Raw genomic sequence first — 7,400 nt, 5'->3', positions numbered from 1 at the left:
GGACTGCATGGCAGGTCGACATATGTCTGGTCAAGCATGTGGTGCCCAAGCGGCTGCTGTTTTGGCCATGCTTGATACGCTTCAGACATATGTTGAAATATGTTGACGGTGCGATCTTCTGCACACATCTCAAAAAAGGCCCACGCCAAAGAACTTTTGAAAAAACGTCCTGCCCATGCGGAGCTCTGCGGTGTGAGGCAGTCCGTTGGCTGCCCTTAAGCTGGCCCCTGGAGGGCATCCTGCATCGTTGGAGATGTGCCTCCTCCTCCTCTCTTCTATCAGGCACCCACGTAGAGTCAGTGACCTCATCATCCCCTCCCTCCTCGCCACTGGAGCAAACCTGGCAGTATGCTGCAGCTGGGGGAACGTGACTGCCAGTTTCTTGTCCTTCTTGGGCACCCTCTCTCTCTGGGCTCATGTTACTGCCTTGATCCTCAACCTGGGTACCATTATCAGAGCCTTCAAAACGTTGCTTATCCTCCTGCAGCATGTACACTACACTGTGGTGGAACAGTTTGGGGGACTGCTCAGGGCATGATGGTGGGGCTAGGGAAGGAGTGACTGATGATGACATTTAGCCGATGGAAGAGGCTGCTTTGGCAGCTGCATTGGCAGACAAAGTACTCTAAACCTGGGTGACAGAGGATGAGGAGAATGAGGACAGCTTGGTCATCCACTCTACCAACTCTTCTGCATGTTGTGGCTCAACACGGCCAGCTGCCGAAAAAAAGTCCAAGCGTGCCCCACGGCCACATGCTGAGGATGCACCGTGTCCATGACCAGCACTGTTGGCTGTAGACACAGAGCCTGCTTGCCCTCTTTTTGTGGCCTGTGAGCATCTGCTTCTCCTTCGTGGCCTTCCAGACATACTGTACAATTATATTAGCAAAATAACGCCTGAAGTTTACTAAAAACAGTACACTAGGAATGGCCTGCAGTCAGGTATAGGCTTGGCTGGACTAGAATGCAGTGGATATATATGTTGGAGATTGGATATATATATTTTATGCACTGCAGCTCAAGTCACCTGCCTGCCTGAAACTGTCTTTGAACATGCACTCCAGGAATGGCTTACAGTCAGGTATAGGCTTGACTAGACTATATACTGTATATACAGTATATAAGCCTGTATATATATATTATGCACTACAGCTCACTGAATCACCTACCTGCCTACCTGAAACTGTCTTTGAACACGCACTCCAGGAATGGCCTACAGTCAGGTATAGGCTTGGCTGGACTAGAATGCAGTGGATATATATGCAGGAGACTGTATATATATATATATATATATATATATTTTTTATGCACTACAGCTGCCTGCCTGCCTGCCTGAAACTGTCTTTGAACACACACTCCAGGAATTGCCTACAGTCAAGTGTAGGCTTGGCTAGACTATATATATATATATATAACCAAAAAGAAGGTACAGCGCTGATGTGAATGAATTAAGTTGTGAATGAACCAGATAAATTATGAAAAATAATCAGTGACTTGATGAACAAAACAAATTAATTATGTGGTGAAAAAGTTCATAAAAATGTCCAAAAGTGAAAGGGTAAATATGCTGATCCTCCACCAATCAATGATTGAATATAGGTGATAAAATAGCAAATGTGAATCAGTGAAAAAAGAGTCCAATGGTAAAAACAAACGAAATTCTTAATCTTCCACCAAGAGAAAACACCCGTGTGATGGTATTCCAGTCTGCTTACCAGATTCACTGACCGTTAATGCGGTCAGATAGAGCCCAGAGATCTTTTAAAGTCCTCTCAAGTGGACTATATAACAGCAGGTTACACAGATCGAATCGTCTACTGCTCCAAAACTCCAGATAATATGAGGATGCGCTCATGTATTCAAAGAGAAAGAACGAGAAATAGCTCCATAGTGAAGTACTGTATGTAAGGATTATTTATTAAGGAAATAATAACACTTACAATTCGGTCGATATAAAAAGGCTTGTCATAGATCCCAGCGCATGCAGCGCGTACTGACAATCGAATCCTGGTGGCTGTGCTCAGTGTGTATAGCTCTCTCCGTACGAGCGATGACAAGGTACGCTTTAGGCCACTCCTACGTACGTTTCGTCGTAAGACGTCGTCGGGGATGGACCAATAGCGCGCCGGCCATCGCTAGAGCATTATATAGTGTCCGGCCGCCATTTTGATTGTGGGCGAACACTAAGGGCAAGCGGAAATGGCTGTATACACACTAAGAAAGAACTGATGGAGAATCGAATCATGATGCAGATGACTGCCATCTTGTGGAGAAATAGGAGAAGAGTCTTACCACACACGGAGACACAGCATCAGGAAACGAGTGGGACATGGTGTACAATATATAATAGTATAAGTTAGATAGACAAATGATGGTCCATTAATACAATTACATAAAAAAGCCTAAATATCTTAATGTAACAATATGAAATCTATAATAATATCTTTAATTAAATAAAATTGATTAAAACATTTATATATATCGCATATTAAAAATATATAAAATATTAAAAAATTAAAAAATATATTATAAAAATACGGTAAAAAATGGAGAAGCTATGTATTGCTGAGGAAACAATTTATGTCCCACTCTACGTTCAACCCGAAAGGGACAAAGCTTTTCATATTAAAAATCCATTGAGTTTCAGATTTGGATATAGAACGTACTTTGTTTGTACCCCTCCAGGGAGCATTAAGTTTTTCAATAGGAAGAAATAAAGTTCCTGCAATCTGTTTATTATGGTATTTAGCATAATGCTTAGACAGATTGTGTTTAGAAAACCCTCGCCCTACATTGCCAACATGTTCTTCCAATCTGACATGTAATGCCCGTTTTGTACGTCCTATATACTGTTTAGAACAGGGGCATTGTACAAGATAGACTACATGATCACTGGTGCAAGTGATGAATGAGTCTATATTATATGTCCTTTTAGTCTGAGTGGACTGGAAAGACAAAAGCTTACGTCCGCGGAAAGAATTGATTTTGCAAATATTGCACTTTCTGCAAGGATAGAAACCTTTCATATCTTGGAAAAACCCTATTGTATTTGGCGGGTCAATTACATTCGGGGCAACTTTTAAACGCAATGGCGGTGCTCCTCTAAAGATGACAACTGGTTGATCCGGAATTACTGCCCCCAAAATGCGATCATTTTTTAAAATCTTCCAATGTTTCTTTAAGATTTTTTTAACAGAAAAGTGCTGATTAGAATAACCAGTAATCATTGCGTAACTAAATTTTGGATCTATATTATTTCTTGGAGCTCTCTTAGTGTCAAGTAACTGATTTCTATCGATTGTCCCCACTTGTTGGACAATCTCATCAATAGTGGCCTGATCATAACCTTTTTCCAAAAATTTAGTTTTTAAGATGCCAGCCTGTTGAAAATAATCGTCTGATGATGTGCAATTTCGCCTAATCCTTTGGAGTTGGCCCTTTGGTATGGCCTTAAGCCATTGGGCATGATGGCAACTATTCAGAGGAATATAGGCATTGCGATCTGTCGGTTTGAAATGGGTTGTGGTTTTAACAACTCCGTCGTGAACCAAAATGTTTAAGTCTAAAAAGTGAATCTCAGAATCGCTTGCCTCATACGTTAAAATTATGCCCTTATCATTCCTATTCAGTCTGGCAAAAAAACTTTCCAATGAAGGGAGATCACCTTCCCAAATTATCAAGACATCATCGATATATCTTTTCCACAACCTCAGCTCGTTGGGGGGATTGATGTCTATTAGATCTCTCTCCCAAAAAGCTAAAAAAAGGTTAGCTAGGCTCGGGGCAAATTTAGCCCCCATTGCCACGCCCCTTGTTTGTAAATAAAAATTCTTTCCAAACCAAAAATAATTATGAGTGGTTGCAAAAATTAATAAATTAATAATGAAATCTCTTTGAATAATAGAAAGAGTAGAGTCTTGTTGAATATAAAAGCGAACGGCCTCTAATCCATCATCATGCGAAATGATCGTGTATAAAGAATTTACATCCGCAGTTGCGAGGATATAACCATCCCTCCAACCACATTCACTGAGCAAATTGATCACTTGTGTTGTGTCACGCAAATATAATGGTGTGGTGATGACCAGAGGTTGTAGGAACTCGTCAATATATTTTCCCAGACGTGCCGTTATTGAGTCCAATCCACTAATAATTGGACGCCCTGGCGGATGGGTAGAGTTTTTATGCACCTTGGGCAGGTAGTACATAATAGGAATTCTTGGTGCTGAAGGCACCAAAAAAGCTGTCTCTTTCTTATTTAATACTCCAAGAGAATAACCCTCATTGATCAAAGTTTTGAGTTCCTTTTTAAATTTAACCGTGGGGTTAATGGCAAGCTTGCTATAAGTGGCAGTATCAGACAGCAACCTTTCCATCTCAGAAATGTAGTCAGCTTTATTTAATATCACGACACCACCACCTTTGTCCGCTGGACGTATGACGATGTCATTGCGTGCACAAATTAATTTTAAATTGTTATAAAATTCAGTATTGTTTTTGATCCGCGGGATTTTAAGGTCTATTATATCCTTCATAACTAACTCTTTAAAAGTTTGAATGGATGGGGCTGTGAATCCTGGGGGGTTAAACACAGACGCATTAGATGAACTTGACAGCTATAAACACAAATCTGATACCTTGAAAACATATTTAGAGAAAGAAGATCAGGAACAGAAATTAAAAAAGAAGAAGAAATATAATCGAGATTTTCTCGATTACTCTAATGGCATGGTTTTCAAATGGCAAGCTAAGTTAGTCGAGGAAATGGAGGCTTCTTCTGCCCCTATTTTACCCTCGTGGATTGGCACTCCGGTGATATTACCTTCTGAACAGGGGGATCAACGTTCAACGGTCTGTCCTGCCATGGATATGGTAGGACAGGCTGTTTTCAACCCTCCAACTCAGATTCCACCGGGTTATACTATGGTGAGACCTAAAAACAATAAAGGTAAAAAAAAGAAACCTGGCCCTCAATACGACCATGTACACCATAGAGAGAGCCCTCGGGCCACCCATGTTCGAGGGCCACCTAATAGTGATAGAGGGTACTATGCTGAAAGGGGCGATGGTCGCCGTGGTCCTTCTGACCATGATGATTATCAACGTAATAGAAGACACGCAGATTATCGTGACGACCATGGTTCTTTCTATGGCAGTCAGCCGGAACACAGTCATCCTAGAGATGACCATAGAGATCGTTCGCAAATTGAGTATAAAGCATAAAGCGACACTTTATGCTCAACCCATATGGGAGTTCAGTCACAGCTCAATCTGTTTCCCACAATATTGGACTTCAGCCCAGGGCTCCTATGTTGAACGACAACATTGTTCCAATTAAACACTCAGGTTTATCTAATGCGTCTGTGTTTAACCCCCCAGGATTCACAGCCCCATCCATTCAAACTTTTAAAGAGTTAGTTATGAAGGATATAATAGACCTTAAAATCCCGCGGATCAAAAACAATACTGAATTTTATAACAATTTAAAATTAATTTGTGCACGCAATGACATCGTCATACGTCCAGCGGACAAAGGTGGTGGTGTCGTGATATTAAATAAAGCTGACTACATTTCTGAGATGGAAAGGTTGCTGTCTGATACTGCCACTTATAGCAAGCTTGCCATTAACCCCACGGTTAAATTTAAAAAGGAACTCAAAACTTTGATCAATGAGGGTTATTCTCTTGGAGTATTAAATAAGAAAGAGACCACTCACACCTCCTATTCCAGGGGGGTGAGTGTGCTGGTACATAAGTCCCTAGACTTTCAACTATTAGACTCCAGGATTGATCAGGAGGGAAGATACGTGTTTTTACTGTGTAGAGTGTACCAGTTAACATTCATTCTCGCTGCGCTATATGTTCCTCCTCCTTTCAGCCCTCAAATACTGCGTATCCTCCTGTCCTTTCAGCTGAGCAACCCAGGTGTCCCTTTGGTGGCTATAGGGGATTTCAATGGGATAATGGACCCGTACCTTGATAGACACCCTGGCCGGGGAGGAGACACGGGGACGACGGGGACAGCCATGGCAAGGTTTATAGAGGAAGTGGGGTGGGTAGACCCTTGGAGAATGAGGAACCCCCTGGAGAGGCAGTTTTCCTGCTTCTCCAAATCACATATGTCCCTGTCCAGGATTGATCTATGCATGTGCTCATCTTCCGCCACCCAGTACGTCGAAGATGTACAATATCTCCCCCGGTGCATTTCGGACCATTCCCCCATTCTGCTCACCTTGAGGGTCAGGCCTCTTACTACCCTTCCGCGTGCACCATGGAAACTTAACGCCTTTTGGCTCAACCTTTTCCCTTCCCATGACAAAATTGAACAAGACATTGTGGCCTTTTGGCAGAGACATGCGGATCATCCTGGCACGGGCACAGCATGGGATGCTTTTAAGGCCTTTCTGAGAGGGATCTTTATTGCAGAAGTAAACGCCATAAAGCGCAGCACGACAGAACAAAGGGAACAGATGGCTCAGATGGTTAGGCGACTGGAAGCAGAGTATATTGCCAATGCAGGGGAGGGTTCACGGGAGGCCTGGATTGCAGCACAAGATGCACTGACTAGACTTGACGCCTCCAAGGCAAGCAGGAAAAGGTTCTTTTCCAAAATGGCCTTCTATGAAGAGGGGGAGCAGACGGGCAAACTCCTGGCCAAAATAGTGCAATCGCAACAGACGTCCCCATCCATTGGAGCTCTGAGGGCGGAGGGGGGACAGCTAGTCAATACTCCTGACCTGGTGATGAAGGAACTGGTTAGATTTTACGCTAACCTATATGAATCAAAACAAACATACACTGGGGAGGAGACTCTGGATTTTCTGCAGGGGATAGATCTACCGTGTTTAACGGAGTCCCAGGCGGAGTCCCTTGAGACTCCTATCACCATTGAGGAGTTGATAGAGGCGGCTAATTCTTTCCCTAACAACAAGGCTCCTGGGGATGACGGTATCCCGATAGAAGTGTACAAACAATATGGTGATGTTGTTCTCCCGAAACTGCTTCACACTTTGAATGCGGCCAGGGAGTCGCAGCGTCTACCGGACTCCATGAGACAAGCTAGCATAGTCCTCTTACTCAAACCAGGGAAGGATCCATTAGATCCTGGCTCCTATAGGCCAATCTCGCTACTGCAGAGCGATATAAAAATATTGGCAAAGGTATTAGCAATAAGATTGAATAAAGTAATAGCTAAGATTATACACACGGATCAGTCGGGATTCATCCCGGAACGGTCCACGGCCATTAATCTCAGGAGATTGTTCGTTAACATTCAGTCAACGGCAGACAATATGGGGGATAGAGCATTACTGTCTTTAGATGCTCATAAAGCATTTGATAGCATTGAATGGCAGTTCCTATGGGCGACACTGGGCAGATTTGGATTCGGACCGGTGTTT

This window comes from Rana temporaria, chromosome 2 (assembly GCF_905171775.1).
Source record: "Rana temporaria chromosome 2, aRanTem1.1, whole genome shotgun sequence".
In the NCBI taxonomy this organism is placed as follows: Eukaryota; Metazoa; Chordata; class Amphibia; order Anura; family Ranidae; genus Rana; species Rana temporaria.
Note: the sequence above shows the minus strand (reverse complement) of the source record.